This window comes from Triticum aestivum, chromosome 7B, assembly GCF_018294505.1.
Source record: "Triticum aestivum cultivar Chinese Spring chromosome 7B, IWGSC CS RefSeq v2.1, whole genome shotgun sequence".
Classification (NCBI taxonomy): Eukaryota; Viridiplantae; Streptophyta; class Magnoliopsida; order Poales; family Poaceae; genus Triticum; species Triticum aestivum.
Genome location: NC_057813.1, coordinates 115,625,412 through 115,651,110, shown reverse-complemented (window position 1 = coordinate 115,651,110; position 25,699 = coordinate 115,625,412). Strand labels below are relative to the sequence as shown.

The 25,699-nt window shown below is 47.2% G+C and overlaps 1 pseudogene; it reads left to right on the top strand.

The window, feature by feature from the left end:
* The first annotated feature begins 329 nt into the window (after nt 1-329).
* On the top strand, nt 330-3,124 carry LOC123157736 (pre-mRNA-splicing factor SYF1-like; annotated as a pseudogene).
* The last annotated feature ends 22,575 nt before the right edge of the window (nt 3,125-25,699 follow it).

Sequence of the window (25,699 nt, the reverse complement as noted above, 5' to 3'; positions counted from 1 at the left end):
AAACGTCTTAAATTATGAGACGGAGGGAGTACTGTTTCGAGTTTGTTTACTAATCTTCAAATTTCGCATGGATCAGATGATTTTGGTTTTTGGGGGGGGGGAGCGGGGTGTCATCGCTAGTGAATGGGTGTGGATCGCCATCGCTCCCAAGGGATCTCCATTTTCATCGAAATCATTGACCGCCTCACGCCCAAGGGTTGCAAGGGGGTTGGTGGTCAAACGGGTTTGGCGTCGAGGTCGACATCTCCGTTAGTTGGTCTTGGTTCCCTCACCGCGCCTGCTGTGTCGCGACCTCCGTTGTGTTTCTCTCGAGTTGTAACTGGGCTACCATGGCGTCCTGCCTGAGGGCCTCCATGGTTCATATGTGGGGTTATTTCCTAGTAAGGGTGTGTCCAGCACGCACAACGCCTTGTCTGTGATCTTTGATGATAGTTGGTGTCATCATTGTTTTGGCGAGGCTCAATGTCCCGGCCCCGAGAGTCATGAACCCCCGAGAGTCCGGTAGTGAGGATGTTGGAACCGATGGGGTTCCGCCAAATCAGTGTGGAAGACGTGTTGTTGATGGAGTGATACTTAGTGGCTCAGAGGCTGGGGGCCATGGACGATGGAACCATGCGAGTTGTCGCGGATCCGTTGGTGTTGGTGACGATTGGAGTCATAGTTGGTGCTGAAGATCTGCTGCCCGTTGAGCTGCCCGGGGCATTCATGAGAACTAGCTCTAGGGAGATGGCCTATAAAGGTTCGTCACCATCCTGTTTGGTGTCGGTTTTAGGCTTGCACCCGTCTCCTCGCCTTCCTCCGTCTGCTTAATGAAGATGATGCTAGGCGCGGTATCATCGCCGTCTTTTGTTTTTGGAAGTGAGACGAGGGTAGCAAAGCTCACATACGACACAAGGGCGTGCTAGTTTTTTGTTGTAAGGTCGATGAAACTTTTCGAACTCAAGGCCGGAATACGAACTTTGGCCGCGAGGTTTGCCGATGCGAGGTCGTCGTCCTTTTAAGCCGGAGGCCGGTGGTATTGGTGACATGGGCTCTGATGGGAGCACGCCTACGGCCAGATAGAGCGGTGGAACGCGGAGTCGAAGATCACTGTAGCGGTCGATGACTAACCTGAGCGACCCGAAGAAGGTGGTGCGACCAGGGAAGGACAGTGGTTTGATGTAAAACCAGCCTGCCCCATCTGTGACAAAGGTGAGGGAGCCGAAGGTCAAGCTCTCTCCTGGCGGGAGGTTGCCAGACATGATGGACAACACCATATGATAAAGAATATGAGCATAATCCTTAGTAACCTTGCATCTATGTTCCTTTGAAATGATGCTCAGCGTAGGAAAAATCCCATAGATAAAAATCCTACAAAATTGTAAACCAAATAAGCCCTAAAAATACGAAAATGCTAAAATTCAGATTTTTAGGCATGGTAAATCTAACGCTTTCCTATGGCAAATTATACTGATGGTAAAAATTTTAGTGAGCATCACAATCCCTAGCAGAAACACTTAACATGTTGGCGGAAGTTGCTTCGTGCCAACCGAAAGGGGATCTGGCAAAATTGGGTGGATTCCCGCACATATGGAGGAATTGGGCTCGCAGATGCGGGACCCCACAAAAAAAATTCTGGATGGCCTGATTTGAAGCATCCGTTCCTGCCGGGGATATGAAATGGATCCCGCAAACCGGCGGTTATTATAATGGATGGCTCGATTTACAGGATCTGCTAGCACTTCGAGCACGCCATGGCCGCCGCGAAGCTCGAGCTCAGGCAAGCGGACACCGTCGACGTCTAGGACTTCTGGCTAAAGCATCGGGACAGCACAGACTTGGCGATGGTGAGGCTCGAGCGGCTGGTTGAACACCGGCCGGAGCTTCTCAACAGCATGCTGCTCAGGCAGAACCCGCATGACGTCCAGGCGTGGTACGAGCGGGCCAAGATCTTCCACAAGGACCCCGCGAGACACGCCGCGACCTACACGGAGGACGTCAGGACCATCGATCCGGCGAAGGCGACGGGGAAGCCTCCGCACACGCTCTGGCTAGCGCTGGCCAAGATTTAAGAGGACCGTGGCAGCGTCGACTGCCCCCGAGAGGTCCTCCACAGAGCCACGGAGGTGAAATTCACGGCGGCGGAGCATCTCGCCGCGGTTTACTACGAGTGGGCCAATATGGAGCTGAGGCACCACGATCCCGAGAGGGTCATCGACCTCATCCGGCGAGCGACCACGCCACCATCGATCGAGGCCACAACGCGCGCCACTGCTACCGGTGGCGAGGACGTTCGGGTGAAACTGCACTAGTGTCTCAAGCTATGGCTCGTGTACCTGGACCTGATGACAATGCACGGGTCGCTCGAGTCCACCTGCGCCGTCTAAGACAAGATGCACGACCTCGGCGTCGTCACGCCATTGCTGGTGTTGGACCACGCGTCCCTGCTCAAGTAGCACAGGCGATTCGAGGACGCGTTCCGTGTGTACGAGCGGGGCGTCAAGTCCTTCAAGTACCCGCACGCCAAGGCCATATGGGAGGCGTACCTAACCAAGTTCATCCAGAGGCACGGGAAGAGCCGGCCGGAGAGGGTGCGGGACCTGTTCCAGGTGGCCATCCTGCAGGCGCCGCTGCAGAGGAAGAAGGCCGTGTACCTCAGATACGCGAGGTTCGAGGAGGACTTCGGCCTCGCGAGCCGTGCGATGAAGGTGTACGAGGACGCCGCAAGCATCGTCCCCGCCGGCGACAGGCTCGGTGTTTACCAGGTGTACATCGCGCGGGCTACCGAGCTCTACGGCCTTCTGAAGGCAAGGGACGTGTACCGCTAGGCGATCGTCGGCGGCAGGCTGCCCGACGAGGGCGCGAGGGTGATGCGCGTCAGGTTCACTGACCACGAGATCGGCCTCGGGGAAGTCGCGCGCGCTCGGGCGCTATGCCTACGCGGCGGACTTCACGGATCCCGAGGTTTGCCCCTGAGTTTTGGAAGCGGTGGAACGACTTTGAGGTGCTGCACGGCGATGAGGGTACGTTCAGGGAGATGCTCCGCGTGGAAGGACCATGGCGGGTGTTGCCAGAGATGGAGCAGGGGTGCGCCGGCCAGCGATTCGACGGTGCTCAGCAATGCAAGCGGATATGTCTAGTGTAGTTTTTTCTCCTCTTAATTAACTAGACATGACACGTTAGTTGTTTTCTCCGATTCGAGTATGTGCCATCACGTTTCGGAAAAAATAAGTACTATGTGCTATCTCCAGATTGTTGATGTATGTACTCACATTCTTGAGCACCTTTTTTGGGTCATATGTATACAGCATTACTACCTCCGTCCTAGTTTATTGGTTCCCATAGTATTTTGTGTCAAACTTTGACCATTGATTTAACTAAGTAAATAATAATGCATGTCAGCAAAAATTATAGGGTCCGAATAACTGCCACACGTGTGGCATGGACGGGAACCCGCCCGCACGCCTCATGTGGCATGGACGGGAACCGGCCCGCACGACCACGTCCGCGCGCACAAAACCACGGCCCGCACGTCCGGTGCGTGGCAACCCCGCCCGCACTGCCCCGTCCGGGCCACACGACCCGCTGCCCGCATGACCCAGCCATTCCCGTCCTCCGCTCGATCGCCTCTCTCGACTTCCGCCATCGTCCCCCACCTCTCGACCCCTACCTCCGTCGCCGGCCTTCTCTGGTTGCCATGGCAACTAGAGCAGATCCGTAGGGCAAACCCACCGCAAACCACACCCCAACCCTTCCCACCCCCAGCCCCCCACTCCAACCAGCCCTTCAGAGACGATCAGCTAAAATCAGGTGAAAATCTCCGTATCTCATCCTTCTCATCCTTCAAGCTGAAAAATCTCCCCGATCTTGTACTGGATCCATGCTATAGGGGGGTGGCAACACCAGTAGTTCTGAGATCCAGTAGTTTTGTGATCTACGTGTTGAGCTTAACTTAAGTTTCTAGTATAATTGATGCGGGTAGTTGCGTATGAAATGGATGAGTAGGAATCCCTAAAAAAGACAGGAAGGACAATTTTTGGAATGAAGGGGTGGGAAAAAATTAATTGCCACTTGTGTGTAACGATAGTTGCCACCTTTCATTGTCAGTAGCTGCCACCTAATTTGACATGTTGCTTGTCATCCCTATCTTCTATGGGCAAGCAGCAGAAGAATACAATTCTTGTGGATTGTTGATGCCTTCTTGTTCATGCAGTGATTCAGAGCACGTCGGAAAGAAGCGAGACACGAAAAGAATGAATCACGAAGATGGCGCTGATGCTTGGGGTTCTCAAATGCCAGAAACGCCCCCTTGGGATGCATCAGAGTACAGTCAACTCATCTTTGCAGGGCCATTGTTGCCACTACTAGAACAGTATGCAGGCGTAGGTATGATGCGTGGTAACAAAAGAAGAGAACAGTTGCCATCTTTGCAATGATGAAGATGACATTCTACTTATGTCGTACACTCTCATTTTTTCGCAGGTTCTTATGACCAAAACACTCTTAGGGGGCCCCGTGGCAAGTTCAGTCACAAGGCGCTAACACTGACAAATGTGCGGGCAGGCAACTTCAACTAGCTAGTACGATTTATCAAGGTAATGCAAAACAAAAAAAGAGCACATGCTGTTGTGGACGTGAAAAACGAACATGCAAAAAAACTGGCAAAAGGACTCATGAGTTATCACGGGTGAAAATGCAGAGCGTTCATGCAGCACGTGGCATCAGACAGCACCCATGTACCTGCCATCGATGTCATACACAGGTGAGTCCACAAAAAAAGTGAAGTTGCGGATGCTCAATTGACATCTACAATTGCCATGACTGGACATCTACAATTGCCATGATTTAAAAACTACACTTGTCATCCCTGGACAACTGTTGTTGCCATCCATAGACACCTGCAGTTGCCATTCATAGAAACCAGCAGTTGCCATCCATAGACACCTGCAGTTGCCATCCGTAGACACCTGCAGTTGCCATGGAGGAACAACTACATTTGCCATGCCATGGCAACTGCAGCTGCCATGAAGGAACAACTGCGGTTACCATACCGATGCAACTACAGTTGCCATGCCAGTAAAACTGCAGTTGCCACATCAGGCACAACTGCAGATGTTGTGCTAGCACAAACTGCATTTGCCATGAATTGACCAACCACTACTATGCTTACAGGTTATTACGCTGGTGGTAACCCGGCAAACGTCTCGTGGCAAGCTTCACAAACTACAGGTGGAGCATGTCATTTTGGTGTCACAGACCACACCAAATGGTCAAATGCAGCACAACAAGGTAAGGAGAAAAACTGAACCACAGAAACAGCACTACATTTGTTATTTGTAGTTATTGGTAGGCAAAACAGTAGTTGCCATGTTTGTTGAACAGTAGCTGCCATGACTGGACAGATACAGCTGCCATACATGTCCAAGCGCAGCCTCACGGCTTGCTGTTTGAAATGATGTCATGCCAAATCACTCGAAGATGGTGTGATCCGTTGCGATACACATGTTATTCAAACAAAAATCTTAATCTCGTACCTGTTTTTTCTATTACAGGGCCTACAACTATAGTGAACAGTGGCGCGGGAACATCTACTGCGGGGAGCTCTGAGCGCACGGAAGACGCGTTCTACCAGCCAGCAGACAATCATGCCGCAAACAATTTTGAGTCAGAGTCGGGAATGGCAATCATTCCAGCAATGCCGACAAGCACCCCTTTGAACACAAGCACTGCCAACACTCAAGAAGATGGAACTGCCGCCGATACTGAAGTGAATGATGAAACTGACGACGACGCACAAGGGGATGAAGATGGTGGGCAATCAGAGATCATGGTACCTAAGCCACCGTACATTGGGCAGAGATTTGAATCGTTCGAAGAAGCAAAGGAATACTACCAAACATATGCAAAGTTTCATGGATTTGCGGTCAAAACCGAGTACCATAGAAAAATTAAGAAAACTAACGAGTACAGCAGAGGTGAGATGAGGTGCCACAAGGCACGGAGGAACAAGAAGCGGAAAGGTGTTGCGCCTGTCGTTCCGGAACGAAAGAGAGGTATCATTCTCAAGACAGAGTGTCCCGTCCGGTGTAAGCTAAACATAGATGGAGGACAGTGGGTGGTCAATGAGTATTTTGACGAGCACAACCACCAACTCATAAAGAAGTTCGACCTGGTAAAATTTCTGACCGCCCACAGAGGTTTCACCCCCGTCGAAAGGCAATTCGTAAAGCTGCTACATGATTGTAACATCGGTCCATCAAGAATGTAACAGATCTCTCATCCACAGCAAAAAGGGGAAACTGAGTAGCATGCCGTACATACCAGCTGATGTCACAAACCTACAGGCCAAGTGCCGTAGAGAGAACAAGTTGGCAGACATAGAGGCCACAATTGCCTACTTCGATGAGAAAGCGAAGGAAGATCCAGATTTCTTCTACAGGATAAGGTTGGACGATGAGGACCGTGTCAGGAACATGTATTGGGTGGATGGTGCTGCAAGGAGAGCCTACAAACATTTCCGAGATTGCATTTCATTTGACGCGACATACCTCACCAATATGTACAAGATGCCATGTGCTCCGTTCATAGGAATAAATAACCATAATCAGTCGTTGCAGTTCAGCTGCGGGCTCGTCCGGAATGAAGACACGGATGGGTACGTTTGGCTGTTCAAGACCTTCTTGGATTGCATGGATGGACTTGCTCCGATGAACATAATAACAGACCAAGATTTCAGCATGCGTGCAGGCATAGAGGAGGTCTTTCCATTGGCAGTGCACGGGCACTGCAGGTGGCACATTATAAAGAAGGCTGAGGAGACGCTAGGACCATTCTTTGCTGACCGTCCAGAGCTGCACAATGCATTCGAGCTGTGTGTGGACCACAGCTTGACAGTGGAGGAGTTTGAAAGGAGCTTGATGGCCATGATAGAAACACATCAAGTCCAAGACAACGAGACACTTGCTAACCTGTTGGAGAAGCGAATGTACTGGGTGCCAGCCTACTTCATGCAGTGCTTCTTCCCATTTCTGCAGACTACGCAGCGCAGCGAGGGGTTCAATGATGTTTTGAAGCGGTACGTCAGCCCTGGCAACTCATTGCTACAATTTGCCAAGCAGTACACAGCTTTGCAACAAAAAATTCTGGGATCTGAGCTATAGCAAGAAGCGACCACAGCACTAAAGCAGCCAAAATTGCTAACGTATTTACCGATGGAGAGGCAAATGAGCAAGATATATACGAACAAGATCTTTAACAAGTACGTCAGTTGCGTTACAGTCTTATTTGCAGAAAAAAGCACATAGGCAGTAGGTGCCTTATAGAGTGCAATGCAGTTGCCATGATATGCAGTTGCCATGTTTAATGAAATACTATTTTGCCATGCTTACTCAGCTGAAGTTGCCAAGTTCAATGAAAATTCCGTTTTGCCATGCTTACGCGGGTGCAATTTCCTTGTTGAATGAAGTGCAGTTGCCATGTTTAATGCATTGTGCTTCCATTGGGGCATGTTGGCATGCAAGTGCCAATGTCAACTGGAAAAATGTTATGTTGGTGGCACATATGCTGAAATGCAGTTACCATGTTTAATAAAGTGAATCTGCCATGTTTGTTGAAATGCAATTGCCATGTTTAGCCAACTGTAGATGCCATGTTTAACTAAAAGGGCAGTTGCCATGTTTTATGCAGTGTGCTTGTGTTGGGGAATGTTGGTGTGGGAAATGACGATGGCCAGTTGAAAATGTACTACAATTGCCATGTCTAGTGTGCTGCATTTGCCATGTCTAGTGTACTGCATTTGCCATGTCTAGTGTACTGCATTTGCCATGTCTAGTGTACTGCATTTTCCATGTTCAACGTACTATATTTGCCATGTTGAATGAACTATGTTTACCATGTTCAATCAAAAATGTATTTCTACTTACATGACAACATAAGGTGGTACAAGAAAAAAGCACGATAGTTTAACAGAAAACACACAAAACTTGCAGATTCCAGGAAGAAATAAAGCGTGCAAGCATGTTCACGGCTTTCCAGGTGGACGAACATACGTTCAAGGTGTGTTCTATTTTGGGCATGTCAGATTCAGAACCTGAAGACCCGGACAAAGGAAGGACCTACTTCGTCAAAGCCTCGATAGGCGAAGGCGAGTACTACTGCCAATGCTGCAAGTTCGAACGGGACGGCATTGTGTGCTGTCACATACTAAAAGTAATGGACATGAACGCTGTGACACGGATGCCCTGCCATTTCATAAGGCAGCGATGGACTTGGGACGCTGACGACGCGTTGGCGCCACAGACAACACACGCAGTTCTGGCTGTGCATGACGAGAGACCTGAGTCAACCATGGAAGCCATGAGGCACGTTGTGCTGACAAAGAACTATGCTGAGCTAATTGATGAAGCGTGCAAGAGTGATGAGACAGCGAGAGTCGCGGAAAAACACAGGAAGGCACTAAAAAGAGAGCTTGATGAGATCAAGAAGAGGAAAGCTGAGGAAGCCTTACACCGGTTCCCCCGCACATCAAGTGTGCCTTCGTCCATGGGGCCATCATCTGAAAACTCGGAGATAGGATCTGGAACAGCAAGCACACAGACCCAGGTCAGGAACCCACCCCGTTCCATCACAAAGGGTCGTCCAAGAGAGACAAGGTACAAGTCGGGATTGGAGATTCAAGCAAAACACAAGAAAACAAAGAAAGGGGCGGGCAATCCATGAGCAAAAATTGGGGCGACGTGACATGGTCCTTGTGGACATTTTCTTTTGTACCCTAGATGATAAGAATTTTTTTTAGATTGCGAGAATGACTCTGAGGGGCATCGAAAGTGGAAGGAAAATTCATTGAGTGGATAAATGCAGTTGCCATGTTATGGGTACTTAAGCTGCCATGTTATGTGTAGTTAATCTGCCATGTTATGTGTAGTTAGTCTGCCATGCTATTTTATACTAAATATGCCATGCTATTTTGTACTAAATATGCCATGCTATTTTGTACTAAATATACCATGCTAGTTGTACTGCATCTTCCATTTCAGTTGTACTGGATCTGCCATGTTAGTTGTACTGTATCTGCCGTGTTAATTATGCTGGATCTGCAATGTTGTTTGTACTGTATCTGCCATGTTAGATGTACTGAAAATATGCCATGGTATTTGTAATGACTCTGCATGGCATATATTTCCATGACAATACGACGCGGTTTAGAGACACATAGTGTATTGTGTGCAATGTATAGGAAACAAGTTGGAAAAGGTGTAACGTGCATAAACCGCAGCAAAGGTTGTGGCTACATGATCAAACCTACCATGCTAGCTGGTGAAGTTAGTGATGAAATAGAAGAAGCAAGACGTCCAAATGAACAACGACAATGACGTTCGCTAACCATGTCTGGTGAACTACATTTGCCATGTTTTAAAACATCGTGACGCATTCGAAACAGCAAATGGGTGATGCAAATGATGAAACCATAGTAATAATGATAAACATAAAAAACATATCTGCTGTCACGCCTAAGTAGGTTCACATCCACACATATATTACAGAAACTATTCAAATGTCGCTCACACACCACCACTACATAGTAGCCTACGCGGGGTTGCAGTCATAACATAGCACACGAACATAGTTTTTTACGAGAACAAAAGAGATAGTACCTTACATTCCTCGGCAACAGAATGTAAGGTGTGCGTCCGGTGTGTATCGCCGCGTGATCACTTGTACCTCTTGATGACTTTCTTGACAGCTTCCTCCACAAACTCGCGTGCTCCGGACCGCTTGTTGAAATCTTCATTCGTCAACCAGTTCCATGTGTGGATTTTCCGGAGCTCAACGACCGTTGCAGCTGTGATAGTGGGGACAATTCTGCCTTCCCACTTTGCAAAGTATTCCAGCGCGTGAAAGCCACAGTCCGTCCTGCACGAGAAAAAGAGTCAGGTGAACACACAAAAAGGGCAGACGTAGCAAAAGATAGACTTCAATTCAGATGTGGCAACAAAAGAGGGGTTGGATTGATGTAAATGGCACATGAAGGAGGGGGTTAAGAAATTACATGTTCCCTTGCTTCGCAGTCGACACATACTCAGTCAGGAAATGCCTGATCTGGACTTTTGAATGTTCGTAGTGACGGTTCCATGTCTCTTTGAGGTTGTTGATGAAGAATTCGGCATGCGTAGTAAGATCTGCATCAGCTTCCGAACGGATTGAATCAAGCACCTCAAAACGTTGGTTCTTCAGGTCAAGACAGATGGCATAGTGGTGACCACACTTGTCTTGCTGGTCATGTGGTGCAAGCTCCTGGAACATGGGGAACATGACCTGCATTTAAAAGTGAAGAAATGAGAAGCAGAGTTCACATAAAGAATAGCAGAGGGACAAAAAATTTAGAATCACGTAGAATGTTTTGGTTATGGGTGGGGGTAGTTGACAGAAAGTTGCCGCCCATGTATGAACAAAATGAGCCGTGTATTTTACTATCAAGTTGCCACATAGTTTGCACGGGATGCAAAAATCAAGATGACAGTGTGCACGGCAGCTGTTGCCGCATGAAAACATCTGCCACATAAACACAAGTGCAGATGATGGCAAAAAACAACACCATGTGACAAAACAGTGCAGAAAGGGGAGGAGTACTCACATATTTCTTCAGTGTGAGCTTGAATTCACCGTGTTGAGCAAAATTCTTCCTCGGGATTTTGTGGTGGAAGTCACCATCCCATATTTTGCAGGTCACACTATAATGCATGATTATCTTGTCGGCACACACATCCATATGATTATTGATGTAGTCGATCCCGCATGCAACTACATTCGTCGACATTTTACCGTTTGGCCTCACGGACTCGGCAAGATCACCCAGGTCGACGTACGTCGCTCCGCATTGAATGACTTTGGTTCTGTCCAAACATGAGTTGTATGAAAACGATATAACATGGAAGGATCATGCCTGCTAAGTAAAAAATATATGAAAGAACTAAAACGTAAGCGGATCGTGTATAGGAAGTACGAAGAAGGTGAATGGTAAAAAAGGAGCAAAGCAAAATGAGAGATTATGGGGTGTGGTCATTTACGCTTTCAGCTCCTTCATGTGCTTGCTGCTGGCCCTTGCATTTCCAAACCGCTTGATGATATCGTACAGCTGGGTCTGTTCCTTAGTGGCCTTGAATTCGGGCTCGTAGTCTTCCGCGGGAGGTGGGTGAACTACCCTCTGCTGCCTCACAGAACCAGGAGTGGCACTCCTAATGGTATCCTCAGATACCGTATCTACAGGCATGTTGGAACTTGATTGCCCTTGCCCTCGTGAGGACCTCCTATGCAATGTTGCCTCCTCGATCATGCGGTAAGCTTCGTCAAGTGACGGTGAAATCTCCTCAGGGGTGGCTACAATGATAAAAATAAATAAAAAGTGTGTTAGGATACCTAGAAAATCAAAAACAGATGGATTGTGAGGAGGTAGGGTGCATGATGTGAGATTGTGGGCAGAAAAAGTGGGGCAGTTGCCATGCGTGGTCCAACTACAGTGGCCATGTCATAGCAACTACAGTTGCCATGTAGTTGCACTGTAATTAACATCTAGTTGGATTATAGTTGCCATATCACAGTAACTACAGTTGCCATGTTGTGTCAGCTGCACTTGCCATGTGATTGCCGTATGAAAAAATGCAGCATGAAAACAAAAAATGCAGTTGGCATGGTGTGGCAAATCCAGTTGCCATGTGTAATGCACTATATTTGCCATGTGACAGCAACTACAGTTGCCATGTTGAAACAACTTCAGTTGCCACGTGGTTGCCCAAATGTTAAATGCAGCATGGCAGCAAAGAAAATGTATGTGACATGGTGCATCAAATCCAGTTGCCATGTCATCACATGTCAGTTGCCATCACAAGTGAGAACCCCCCCAAAAAAAATATGATTGGGACAAAAGTCAAACTACAAAGATGTATGCAAGAAAATCATAAGGACATGACAAGTGTACCTTGCACAATCGGCTCTACGAACTTGACAGCCTTCCTGCCCTCGACCATTGGCTACGCCATCATTGCGGGCATGCCTCCTGGGAAAGTAAAGGCAACTGGCATAGGATCTTACACCACCGGTTGATCTTGACTGATGCCAAGGCTGAAGCTCGGTGGGGTAAAGGCCATTGGGTGCCTCTCATTCCTACTGGCCGGACCATGAACAATTTGCGGGGCAGAATCCAAGGGTGAAAGATCGACAAACATATCTGAATCAGCCGCTACAGAATGATCAAGCTTATTTGTAGGGCGGGGCGTGTTATCAGCGGTATCAGCCACAACTTTCTTGACAATCTTCTTGTTTGGGCTGTTGGGGACACCGACATTGACTGGGAGCCTGGAAGTGTGCAGATTTATGCTGGGGATTTCCAATGCGGGTAAAGGCGCAGTTTGCTCCGGGCGTTCACCTGCGTCACTCGTGCCCGGCTTGACACCTGCATCAATTGTGCTCAGGTCTTCCGGTTTCTCCATCACATTGCTTTTGGCAGGTGGTGGGAACAGTGTGGACGCAGGGACATAACCAGGCTCGTCTCTCCTGCTCCTAGCTGCAGCCGATGCGTTGGGTGTGTCTGTTGGTTGCTTGCGGGGGCTACGGCACCTAGGTGGAAGACCAGCACGCGAAACAGTCGCCTTAGCAGTATCTGCACCGACAGGAGCTGGAGCTGTTGTGCCAGGACTCTCACCTGTAGATGGCATATCCTTGTGAACTGCCGCCTCAGCCACTTCTGTCGTGGACACAGGAGTGCGACCACGCACGCGCTTGGAATCAGTGTCAGATGAGCGGGAATCTTCCTTGCTTAGGTTCGTCTCGGGAGCGTCCACTTCAACGCTTGCTGATGGGGTGGCATGGCTCACAGCAGCATCCTTCATTGCCAGTAGAGTTGGCAATATTTCATCTGTCCTGGCAGATACCGACTCGTCACTCCCCGATGTACGGATGCCTGTTGTTCTAGCCTGCACATCTGCAGCCGGCGGAGATGGTCGGCCACTTGCATCAGAGTTGGTGGGAGCGGTCAACGGTGCAGCAGTAGTATTGTCGCCTGGTGCCTCATGTACATCTGAGTTGCCCCCTGTTGACAACTTTGAATGTAGGCGTTCGAGCGGGTCCTTACTGGTATGCTTGGCCCCACGCATAGTGGTCTTCTTCACCCTGCAAAAAAAGCACATGAAAAAGATATTGAAAAATGAACAAAAATATGTTTGGCATGGTAGAAATCTTTAAAAAATGATAAACAAGTGGAAAAGCTGGTAGTTGCCATGTAAGGGGGACGTGAGTGGCCATGTGTCATAATTAGCAGTTGTCATCCAGCAGCAGTTGCGATGTTAGCCAACTTGAAGAATGATAAGAATGTCTGATCTGCCATGAATGCAATTTCAAACCTGGGTGTGGGATGAGCTCACAAGCCACCGGGAAACAAATGGCAGTTGCCATTAGGTACAGTAAGAGTTGCCATTTGGCTTAGATGCCAGTTGCCATGTAAAAACCAATATGAGTTGCCATACACTTTAAAATGAAGGAAGAAATCATTTGGAAAAACAGCAGTTGCCGTGTGGGGGACGATGACAGAAGACCATGTGACAAGCTAAACGGATGCATTGGAAAATCAAGAAAATATAGCGCTATGTCAATGAAAGCACATGGAGAAACCTACTTCTTGACTGGCTTTCTCAGGTATGGCAACACGACAGGATCCCCGGTGTTGGTCGTCGTCGTACGAGGAGAAGACCTGGTGGAAGGGGTGTCACCGGCAATGGGGGCGCCTTTGTTCAAGCGAGCAGAAACACGGTTTGGCGTTGGCGCCTGTTTCTTCGTAACTGCTCGTCCACCAGCGGTCGGCTCGCTACACGCATGAGTTGGAGGTAAAAAAAAGTTGGCAACTGTCAGACAACAAACTCATTACCGCGCTTGACAAAAAACAAGTGCAAGAAATGGATGAGACTGTTCCAAGAAAATAGACACATCAAAAAACTAAAATTAAAGTCGAACCTCCTCCTGGCAGCTACGGGATCGGTCCTAGACCTCTTGCCATGAGAACCCTGCCCAACATCTCCTGGAGCCCTCCCCCTCCTTGATGGCAACACCCCCTCACCTCTCGCAGCCGTATGTTCTTTGACTTTCTCCGGTGGGGGGACATCTGTTGCATCCTTGTCCTTGTTACAACCTGCGCGAACTTCAGCATGCTCATCATCATCAGTGTCCTGTTGCACATTCTCCATGTCATCGTCGTCATCCTCACCGAGGCCAGCGTCTCCATCTAGATCATCTTGTGTGTCACCGGGCTCTTGTGAACTGTTGTAGTCATACCAACCACGGCAACCGGTTGACCGATGTGTATGTTCTGGGACAAATGAAGTGAACTGCCTCGCAACCGCGTCACTGTCAGAGCCACTGAGAGACTTCCACCCCTCAACCAACTTCCCGAGCAAGCCGGTCATTCCGGATGCAAACTGCCCAATTAGATGCTCAACATGTGCCCTCGCCTGTGCACGAAACAAGAAGCATCAACAACCACCCATATTGCAGTCACTTGCGCAGCATCAACAGATAATCCACGGCAAACCATAGATGTACATATTTTGATTACCTCAGTAGGGCAAGATGGAGCTGAGTGCACGTCCATCCACTTTCCAAAGTTTTGAGGCCCCCCAAACACGCTGTAGTCTATAGCATGCTTGGCCATCAGCTAGAAAAAACAAAAAAAATAGCAAGGATGTAAGAGATAGAAGGTAAGTTTCAACACGAATGAAAAGAGTTCCCTTGTGGGGTGAAACATGGATACAATACGCATACAACCATGGATAACAAAAGGTGGTCATCCCTTATGAACCACGGACAGTTCCCTCATGTCAAATTTGTAAGCATGCCATGTGGAGAGAGAAACCAAAACTAACCTGCAGTTTTCCATATTTGGTATCAGTTGCCCTGTCTGCGGCAAGCACAACCTTGACAGCGTTGATAGTCCACGCAGAAACAGCAAACTTGTGCGTAGGTGGCGGGACTCCTACCCCAGTGAAATCCACAGTGGACAGATCAAGACAGTCGACATACATGAGCTGATTTAAGACAATTTTACAAAGAAAGAAATATCAGTTGCCGTCATGTGTACTGTGTAGTTAAAAAAACAAGATAATGTATGTTCCCCTGATAATCAAGTTGATGTGCATGGAAAAGAATGGAATAAAAAAAGAAGTTGCCTTCTGTATGTGCTAGTTGCCATCATGGTGTGATGGCAGTTGCCATCATAGTCTGGTAACAGTTGCCATACTAATATGATGGCAGTTGCCATATTGTCATTATGGCAATTGCCATCTTGTCATGATCAGGTTGACATGCATGAATAAAAGTGTGTTATAAGACAGTGTTCACAGAAAGAACTGGTAAAAAAAATACCATTAAATGCAGTCGACAATCCTTTTGGTACATCTTGCTTGAGAATGCATCGTGGAGGAAGTCGGCAATAAACTTGCACCAATTCATGTTCTTCACATTTTTCAGATCCACCTGCACCACACAAAATTTCAGGGCAAAAAGGTTGCCGCATCAGAAATCTAAAAATGGAAAAAAACATCGAAAACACTGGCAGTCACTAACTTTACACATGACATCGGAGCCGAAAGATTGAAGGAAAATAAAGTAGTAAAGATGGATCATTCACCAGGATGGGGAAGCATTTGTTGCTTGGGCGAAGGGAGGTGGTCGGCGCGAAAACAGCTGAGATGAGGTACATGAGTAGCTTCATCTTGAAAACATCTCCATGCGTCGTCATGGCCTGCAGCGAATCTGCCACTGCAGACGTGTTCGGCATGGATTCCGACCCAGGAAACAAACGGGGGAATAGCTCTTGCTCGATCTCATTGTTGACCTCGTATGGGACTTTGATATGTCCACGAGGCACGCCCTGAGTGCAGAACACAGAATCCTCGTTCAACGGGAGTCTTCCACGTCCCGGAATCACGAACTCCCTGGAGGCGGGCTCGTATATCTCAGCAAGCCAGTTGCATACAGGGTTGACAAGGTTCGTGCACCGGACAGCCATCATAGACTGCATACCCATCTCAGCAGCAGCCCCCCTTTTGATCGTCGGTGAATTTGTCATTCAACGCAGTCAGTCGTTCTTGGGAGGCTCTGTTGCGAATAAGTTTCTTCTTCTGCAAAAAACAGACAATAAGTGATCAGTTGTTGCCATGTTTTCCAATGTCATGAAATTTTAGCCTGTGTCAGACGACTGCAAGTTCGAGGTGTCAACCAATAATATAAAGCAGGATTGAGGGGGGATGTGTGAACATTTACCTCATCACCATCTTTTATCCAGCCAGCTGCCCGATTACGCTGTGGTGGATCCATGAAATCATCATCATCGTTTTGATGATCGCCACGAGCCATTCTGCTGAGATATGGACGGACCAAATTGTCATGGATGAAATGTAAATGCAAGAGGTAAGCAGTTGCCACCTTACAGAAAATGTCAACTAGTGAATGCAGGAAAATAAACATATGTATGACATCTGACAGAATTGATATGCAAATTTGGTTGCCACATTATGTAGCCAATTTGCCACACTGTCGTATCTGCAGAATGGCAACAGACAGTGTGTTCACATTCTGTTTGCCACATGAATATACTATCCGAGTGGCAACAGGCACATTTGAAGTGCACATTAGTTGCCGTCCAGTGCAGTTGGCTGCTGAAACTGCATTGACTACAGATTGTGGCGACTATCACAAAGTTGTAACTACCACAAATCATTCGAAAAAATTTGATGCCACAATGAAAAAGCATGTTAGTGGCTACTGTCACAGTAATTCAGCAAATTCAGTTGCACATGGAAGAGCGTGTGTGTGGCAACTATCACAGTCATTCAATAAAAAAAGTTGCCCCATGCGAAAGCTTATATGTGGCAACTATCACAGTCATTTCAGTAATTTGTTGCCGCGCAAAGGAAAACACGTTTGTGGCAACTATCACATTTGTTCAGGGAGTTAGTTGCCACACAATCATGATAGTTAATCAAACCACCAAGTTCGCCTCATACTACAGTTTCAAAACCCAACTAACTAGATCTAGGGTTCAATGGCAACTACCGCGACCTCAAATTTACCCTCAAAGTTCACCCCCGAACTGAGTGCAAACACAAATTCCAACCAATGCGCATCAAACAACCCGGGAGACACCTGCCCAATCCATAGGCAAGACTAGTGCGTGCCTCCGAACAACCCGAGAGGTAGTAGCAGTTATCTGCCCTCTCTTTTCGAGTTTGGTATTAGAGCATCTCAAAATAGCCACGCAACACGCTAAAAATGCGTTAGCGCTTGCTCCAACGGCCGCTGCAAAATATAATGCGCCTATGCTGCTCCAAGAGACACGCTAAACTGCAGCGCGCGCGAGCAGCTGGCACTTGCCATATGTTGCATTTTGGAGACATTACGGTGATATTTCAAACATCAAAACAAGACATAGCATAATTTAGGACTAAATAAACACACGGGACTAGCAAATGGTATAACCAGCATTGCTAGACCAACATCATTGCGGGCAGCTTAATGGAATTTGTGGACAAATCAGAACAAAAACGGCTGGGCTAGGCAAGGCCTGATTTGTCCGTAGGGGAGTAACTGGGAATTTTCCCCAATGGACGTAACCAGCTCTGCTTTCACAGTCTTAAGAGGAGAAGCCCCGAACGCTTGCAGTTGCCATCCTGTGATCTAAGAGGCAAGACATCTCGACAGTAAACTTTATAAGGTAAACAGATTCAGAAATGTTAACTCCTCAACAATCTTATGGTCAAGATTGTTTTGCTGGTATAAGAGTTTTGATCAGCATTGATTAGGGACACAGGGTTCCCATCAGGCAACCGATTACTGATGGAATTAACTCACGCAGACAGCAAAACCTGTTTCAAAACTATGAATTTGGTAGCCTAGCCCTCATCTTCATGGTAAAAATGATAAATCCAGTGTGTCCATGCCATGGCCGCGAATACTTCAGTTTAGATGAACAAAACAGCAACAAGCATCACATCATCGCCCATAAATAATTTACAGACAAGTTTATTGCAAGGTGAAACATAGATCAACTTAGATCACAATGACTAGTTCCAGCTTGATAAATGACAAGAGTGCCAGCGAACAGATTTAGGAAATCTAGACCAGTGCATTGATATCACACAGAAAGATATATATAGATAGATAAAACAAGAGAGGCAGACGGCGCTATGATGCATCCTCTTCTTCCATTGTAAGTTCCTGAAAACCTACTTGACCTCGGCGACTCCTCTGAAAGCCTCGATGCTTGCGGCGTTCAGCGCGCGTTCAGCGCGGCCCTCCTCTTGTCAACGTCATCGGGGAGCGCGACGAATCCCTTCTCATCCAGCTCCTTGCGGACTCTTTCCTGGTACTTGGCGTACCTGTCCTCGACCTCCTCGTGCTGGGCGGCCACCTCGAGCATGAGTTGCTGCTCCTCGGGGGTCAGGTCGTCGAAGTAGCCCCCAATGACGAAAGGCACCCTCTTGTGGTTTAGGACCGCCTGGACAGACGCCTCCGACAGGTGGTACTTGCACGAAGGAACCGTCGCCGCCGCAGGCTTCTTCGATCCGGAGACGGTGCTGCCGATCGGACGCAGCTGAGGGCATCCGGGGGGGCTCCTCGCCTTCTTGCGGCCCTGCTTACCAGCCATCGCCAAGAAGATTCGCCGGCGCAAAGTGGGGATTTGTGGAGGGGGCGTGGAGAAGAACCTACCTTTCAATCGATCGGGGTAGGGACTAGGGAGGCCGCCGTGTTGCCTCGGCTAATAAAGGCAGGGGCAAACCCTAGGAGCTATGATCCCGATCGGAGTTGGATTGAATACTACCGTCGCGTCCGTCTCCGAGTTCCGCCGTGGATCGGGCTTCGCTTGGGCCTGGCCCAATCTCGATTGGCGACTTTCTTTTTTAGTGAACGATGAACAATTTTTTTTATTACAACGCGCCGCTGAATCGCCCGCTACACATCCAGGGTGCCGCAGGTGCCTCCGCGTCGTGACTGTAGGAGGGCCACAACCTGTCATCGTTTTTTTAACACAGTACGGACTCAAGCGTTTATATACACGCGCATACACTCATCCCAATGAACATACACGTGTACATCCCACCCTTATGAGCATCTCCGAAAAGACTGAGCCGACATATTATCTTAAAATTTACGAAGTCACCCCGTCGTCGACGGGAACGTCTCCTCCCACTGAATGCGAATCGCCGGAAATCCTGAAATGAATTCAGAAATAAATGCGAGCACCAGGACTTGAACACTGGTGGGCTAGGAATACCACAATCCCTCTAACCATCCAACCACAAGTTGGTTCGCAACCTGACACCGTTTTGGATGAGGGGAGTCACAGTGATTTTTTTAAGTCCACACGTCGGTGTCGCGATTGGAAAATGGGTGGGGTGGGGGGCACCCATTTTTCGAAATCTACTTGGTGCTCCTCTCCATCAAAATCCTCCAACTTTTTTTTACCGTTTCAAGCATTTGAGGGGGGAGGTAGTTTTTTTTTAAAACACTATTGCTAAATTCATTGAACATGAGAGGGTTGGTCCAGTTTATGAGGAAAACCGGACCCAAAAACCATACAAACGGCGCCTTTCGGCAAACGACACACATCCTCACGAGTCACAGGTCCCTCTGACCAGATCCACCTCCAGGATGTTGCCCCCAAGAGGGAACGCGATGTCGGATAGCGTTGTCATCGTCTGATCTAAACTAGATCAAGGGTTTCCCTTGGAGCACGGCAAGAAAAGCAAGGTGGGAGTAGCTACATCGATGCCTCCAACGAGAGAGCGACGCCATCGACGACTCCGGCCACAACCGGAATACGACTTTCGTCGTCCGTCTCACCTACACAGTTCAAGCTCAGGATCTGACCAGCCTACACACCAAGCTACTGCCATTGCCTCCACGGCAAACCGCACATCCTCGACATGCTTCCAACCTTGTGTCCGCGTCTCCCGCTGGATGGAGGATGCAACCCCGCAGTGGCGCCATTCTTCTCCCATCGGAAGGATGCAAACAAGCAGGACGCCGTTCGTCTCCTCGAGGATGCAACGCCTACGGGCCAATCATCTCCCGACGAAGGATGCAACGACGCCATTCCTCTCCATCCAGCCACCACCGTCTCGCCCTCCCACCTGCAGGAGCGTCGAGCTTTCCGAACCACCATCAGGAGGATGCAACACCGAGCAGGGTGCCATTCATCTCCCACATCGTCTCTCGCACGGCTTGTGGCCGCGGCCACGCCGACCATGTCACATGCCGCCTCCAGACTCCCAGCCACTAGGGCGCCAGATCCGGCTGGGGAGGGCCTGCCAGATCCCGCCTCACCAAGTCAAGGGCATGCGCACGGCCAGACACCGCCACAGACGGACAGACGAGCTGTCGGATGAATAGCACCAAGCGGATCTGGACCCCCAACAGGCATGGTCTAGCAACCGCTGGGCCACTAGCCACTAAAACGTCGGATATGGGTAGAGACCCATCCGGATCGCCCTATGCGCTGGATAATGCCTCCAAGCAAAGTTGTCGCACGTCCCGGCCACAGCCACCTCGCTCTGACAGCGAGCGCGTGCTTCCACACCTCCGGGTGCGTCGGCTAGCACCGACCCGGCGCCGCCATGTCCAGTGACTTCGCTTAGCGAAGTTGCCCCGCGCAACACACCACACGAGCAGGAAAGGGAGATCCCGCCGAGGCCGACGACGGTAGGGGACAGTGGCGGGTGATACGTCTCCAACGTATCTGTAATTTTTGATTGTTCCATGCTATTATATTATCTGTTTTGGATGTTTAATGGGCTTTAATATGCACTTTTATATTATTTTTGGGACTAACCTACTAACCAAAGGCCCAGTGCAAATTGCTATTTTTTTGCCAATTTCGGTGTTTCGTAGAAAAGGAATATCAAACGAAATCCAAACGGAATGAAACCTTTGGTAGAATCGTTTTTGGAACAAACACAATCCAGGAGACTTGGAGTGGACATCAAGGAAGCAATGAGGCGGCCACGAGGTAGGGAGGCGCGCCCAGGGGGGTAGGCACGCCCCCATCCTCGTGGGCCCCTCGTAGCTCCACCGACCTACTTCTTTCTCCTATATATACTCTTATACCCTGAAAACATCCACGAGAGCAACGAAACCCTATTTCCACCGCCGCAACCTTCTTTACCCGTGAGATCCCATCTTGGGGCCTTTTTCGGCGCTCCGCCGGAAGGGGAATCGATCACGGAGGGCTTCTACATCAACACCATAGCCTCTCTGATGATGTGTGAGTTGTTTACCACAGACCTTCGGGTCCATAGTTATTAGCTAGATGGCTTCTTCTCTCTCTTTGGATCTCAATACAAAGTTCTCCTCGATCTTCTTAGAGATCTATTCGATGTAATACTTTTTGCGGTGTGTTTGCCAAAATCCGATGAATTGTGGGTTTATGATCAAGTTTATCTATAAATCATATTTGGATCTTCTCTGAATTCTTATATGCATGATTTGATATCTTTGCAAGTCTCTCCGAATTATCAGTTTGGTTTGGCCTACTAGATTGATCTTTCTTGCAATGGGAGAAGTGCTTAGCTTTGAGTTCAATCTTGCGGTGTCCTTTCCCAGTGACAGTAGGGGCAGCAAGGCACGTATTGTATTGTTGCCATCGAGGATAAAAAGATGGGGTTTATATCATATTACTTGAGTTTGTCCCTCTACATCATGTCATCTTGCCTAATGTGTTACTCTGTTCTTATGAACTTAATACTCAAGATGCATGCTGGATAGCGGTCGATGTGTGGAGTAATAGTAGTAGATGCAGAATCGTTTCGATCTACTTGACACGGACGTGATGCCGATATACATGATCATGCCTAGATATTCTCATAACTATGCGCTTTTCTATCAATTGCTCGACAGTAATTTGTTCACCCACCGTAATTTATGCTATCTTGAGAGAAGCCACTAGTGAAACCTATGGCCCCTGGGTCTATCTTCCATTATACTAATCTCCCGTCAACTAGCTATTTCTGTCGCTGTTTATTTTGCAATCTTTACTTTTCAATCTGTATAACAAAAATATCAAAAATATTTATCTTATTATCTCTATCAGATCTCACTTTTGCAAGTGGTCGTGAAGGAATTGACAACCTCTTTATCGCGTTGGTTGCAAGGTTCTTAATTGTTTATGCAGGTACTAGGGATTTGCGTGTAGTCTCCTACTGGATTGATACCTTGGTTCTCAAAAACTGAGGGAAATACTTACGCTACTTTGCTGCATCACCCTTTCCTCTTCAAGGAAAAACCAACGCATGCTTAAGAGGTAGCAAGAAGGATCTTTGGCGCCGTTGCCAGGGAGATCTATGCACAAGTCAAGACATACCAAGTACCCATCACAAACTCTTATCCCTCGCATTACATTATTTGCCATTTGCCTCTCGTTTTCCTCTCCCCCACTTCACCCTTGCCGTTTTATTCACCCTTTTCCGTTCGCCTCTTTTCGCTTGCTTCTTGTTTTCTTGTGTGTTGGATTGATTTCTTGTCACGATGGCTCAAGATAATATTAAATTGTGTGATTTTTCCAATACCAACAACAATGATTTTATTAGCACTCCGATTGCTCCTATTACCGATGCTGAATCTTGTGAAATTAATGCCGCTCTGTTGAATCTTGTCATGAAAGATCAATTTTCTGGCCTTCCTAGTGAAGATGCCGCTACCCATCTAAACAACTTTGTCGATTTGTGCGATATGCAAAAGAAGAAAGATGTGGATAATGATATTGTTAAACTGAAGCTATTTCTGTTCTCGCTTAGAGATCGTGCTAAAACTTGGTTCTCTTCTTTGCCTAAAAATAGTATTGATTCATGGAATAAGTGCAAAGATACTTTTATCTCTAAGTATTTTCCTCCCGCTAAGATCATCTCTCTTAGGAAAGATATTATGAATTTTAAGCAACTTGATCATGAGCATGTTGCACAAGCTAGGGAGAGGATGAAATTAATGATACGTAATTGCCCTACTCATGGTTTGAATTTATGGATGGTTATACAAATTTTTTATGCTGAATTGAATTTTGCTTCTAGAAATCTTTTAGATTCGGCCGCGGAAGGCACTTTTATGGAAATCACCCTTAGGATAAGCTACTAAACTCCTAGATAATATTATGGTTAACTATTCTCAATGGCACACTGAAAGATCTACTAGTAAAAAGGTTCATGCGATTGAAGAGATTAATGTTTTGAGTGGAAAGATGGATGAACTTATGAAATTGTTTGCTAGTAAGAGTGTTTCTTCTGATCCTAATGATATGCCTTTGTCCACTTTGATTGAGAATAATAATGAATCTATGGATGTGTATTTTGCTGGTAGGAACAATTTTGGTAACAACGCGTATAGAGGAAACTTTAATTCTAGGTCGTTCCCTAGTAATTCCTCTAATAATTATGCTAATTCCTACAACAACTCTTATGGAAATTTTAATAAGATGCCCTCTGATTTTGAGACTAGTGTTAAAGAATTTATGAATTCGCAAAAGAATTTCAATGCTTTGCTTGAAGAAAAATTGCCTAAGATTGATGAGTTGGCTAGGAACGTGGATATAATTTCTCTTGATGTTGATTCTTTGAAACTTAGATCTATTCCACCTAAGCATGATATCAATGAGTCCCTCAAAGCCATGAGAATTTCCATTGATGAGTGCAAAGAAAGAACCGTTAGGATGCGTGTTAAAAAGGATTGCTTTGTGAAAGCGCGCTCTTCTAGTTTTCATGATATTAATGATGAAGATCTAAAAGTGATTGATGTGTCCCTATTAAATCTTTATTTTCCAATATGAATCTTGATAAAGATGGGATTGGAGACGAGTCAACTTTAGTTAGAAGGCGTCCCAATGATTCAGAGTTTTTAGATCTTGATGCTAAAATTAATAAAAGTGGGATTGAAGAGGTCAAAACTTTACATAGCAATGAACCCACTAGTTTGGATTTCAAGGAATTTAATTATGATAATTGCTCTTTGATAGATTGTATTTCCTTGTTGCAATCCGTGTTAAATTCTCCTCATGCTTATAGTCAAAATAAAGCTTTTACTAAACACATTGTTGATGCTTTAATGCAACCTTATGAAGAAAAACTTGAATTAGAAGTTTCTATCCCTAGAAACTTTATGATGAGTGGGAACCTACTATTAGAATTAAGATTAAAGATCATGAATGCTATGCTTTGTGTGATTTGGGTGCTAGTGTTTCCACGATTCCAAAAACTTTGTGTGATGTGTTAGGTTTTCATGAATTTGATGATTGTTCTTTAAATTTGCATCTTGCGGATTCCACCATTAAGAAACCTATGGGAAGGATTAATGATGTTCTTATTATTGCAAATAGTAATTATGTATCCGTAAATTTCATTGTTCTTGATATAGATTGCAATCCTTCATGTCCTATTATTCTTGGTAAACCTTTCCTTAGAACGATTGGTGCAATTATTGATATGAAAGAAGGAAATATTAGATTCCAATTTCCATTAAGGAAAGGCATGGAACACTTTCTTAGGAAGAAAATTAAACTACCTTATGAATCTGTTGTGAGAGCCACTTATGATTTGCATACGAAAGATGACAATACCTAGATCTATTCTTGTTTTTCTGCCTAGCTAGGGGTGTTAAACGATAGCGCTTGTTGGGAGGCAACCCATTTTTTTTGTTCCTTGCTTTTTGTTCTTGTTTAGTAATAAATAATTCATCTAGCCTATGTTTAGATGTGGTTTATGTTTTAATTAGTGTTTGTGTGAAGTAAAAGCTATAGGATCTTCTTGGGTGATAATTATTTGATCTTGCTGAAAAAGTGAGAAACTTTCTGCTCACGAAACAAATTGTTAAAAACCACTAGAATGTGATAAAATATTGATTCCAATTGCAGTAGATCAATAAACAAATTATCTAGGCCTTTGTAATGCCCCGGATCTGATGCTCCAGGTGTCTTCCAGTTTCTCCGTTGTTGCCATGTCATTTGCTTACGTGTCGCATTTTGCCATGTCATCATCTGCATCTCGTCTGCATGTTTTTCAAAACTTGCATCCGTTCGGGTTACCTCAGTTCTCTCTGTTGTCCTTTCTGAGCATAAACACACTCGCACGTGCCCGTCGCCCCTCTCAGATCTTGTTTCGTGAGCGGGAGAAAAACATTCTCGGAACAGACCGAGATTTGCTGAGTGGCCTTTGTATATCACCGGTAGACCGTCCGTCAAATTTCATTCCATTTGGAGGTCGTTTGATACCCCAACGGTTAACCGCATAGCCCGAAACCCCTCTCTCTTTTCATCCCAACCCATTTTCACCACAGCCCTTGAGCCCATCCAAAGCCCCTCCATGCTCTCGGTCGTTCGATCGTGATCGTGTGGGAGAAAACCGCTCCCTATTTGGAGTCTCCTAGCTCCCTCTACCTATAAATAGGTGCCTCCCCCTGAAATTTCACAGTCAAACCCTAGCCTCCCTCTTCCTCGCGCTGCGGGACATGTCCATCCCGTGCCGGACATGTCCACTGGCCACGTCGCTCCGGCCAATCCTAAGCCGCCACATCATCGCGCCGCCGCCCCCGATGAACCAACCGCCGCCACGTCATCGCCCGCACCTCCCCTCCACCGCGCGGCCCGCTGAGCCCGCGCGCGGCCCTCCGTGGGCCGGAGCGGGCCTGACCCCGCCGCCGC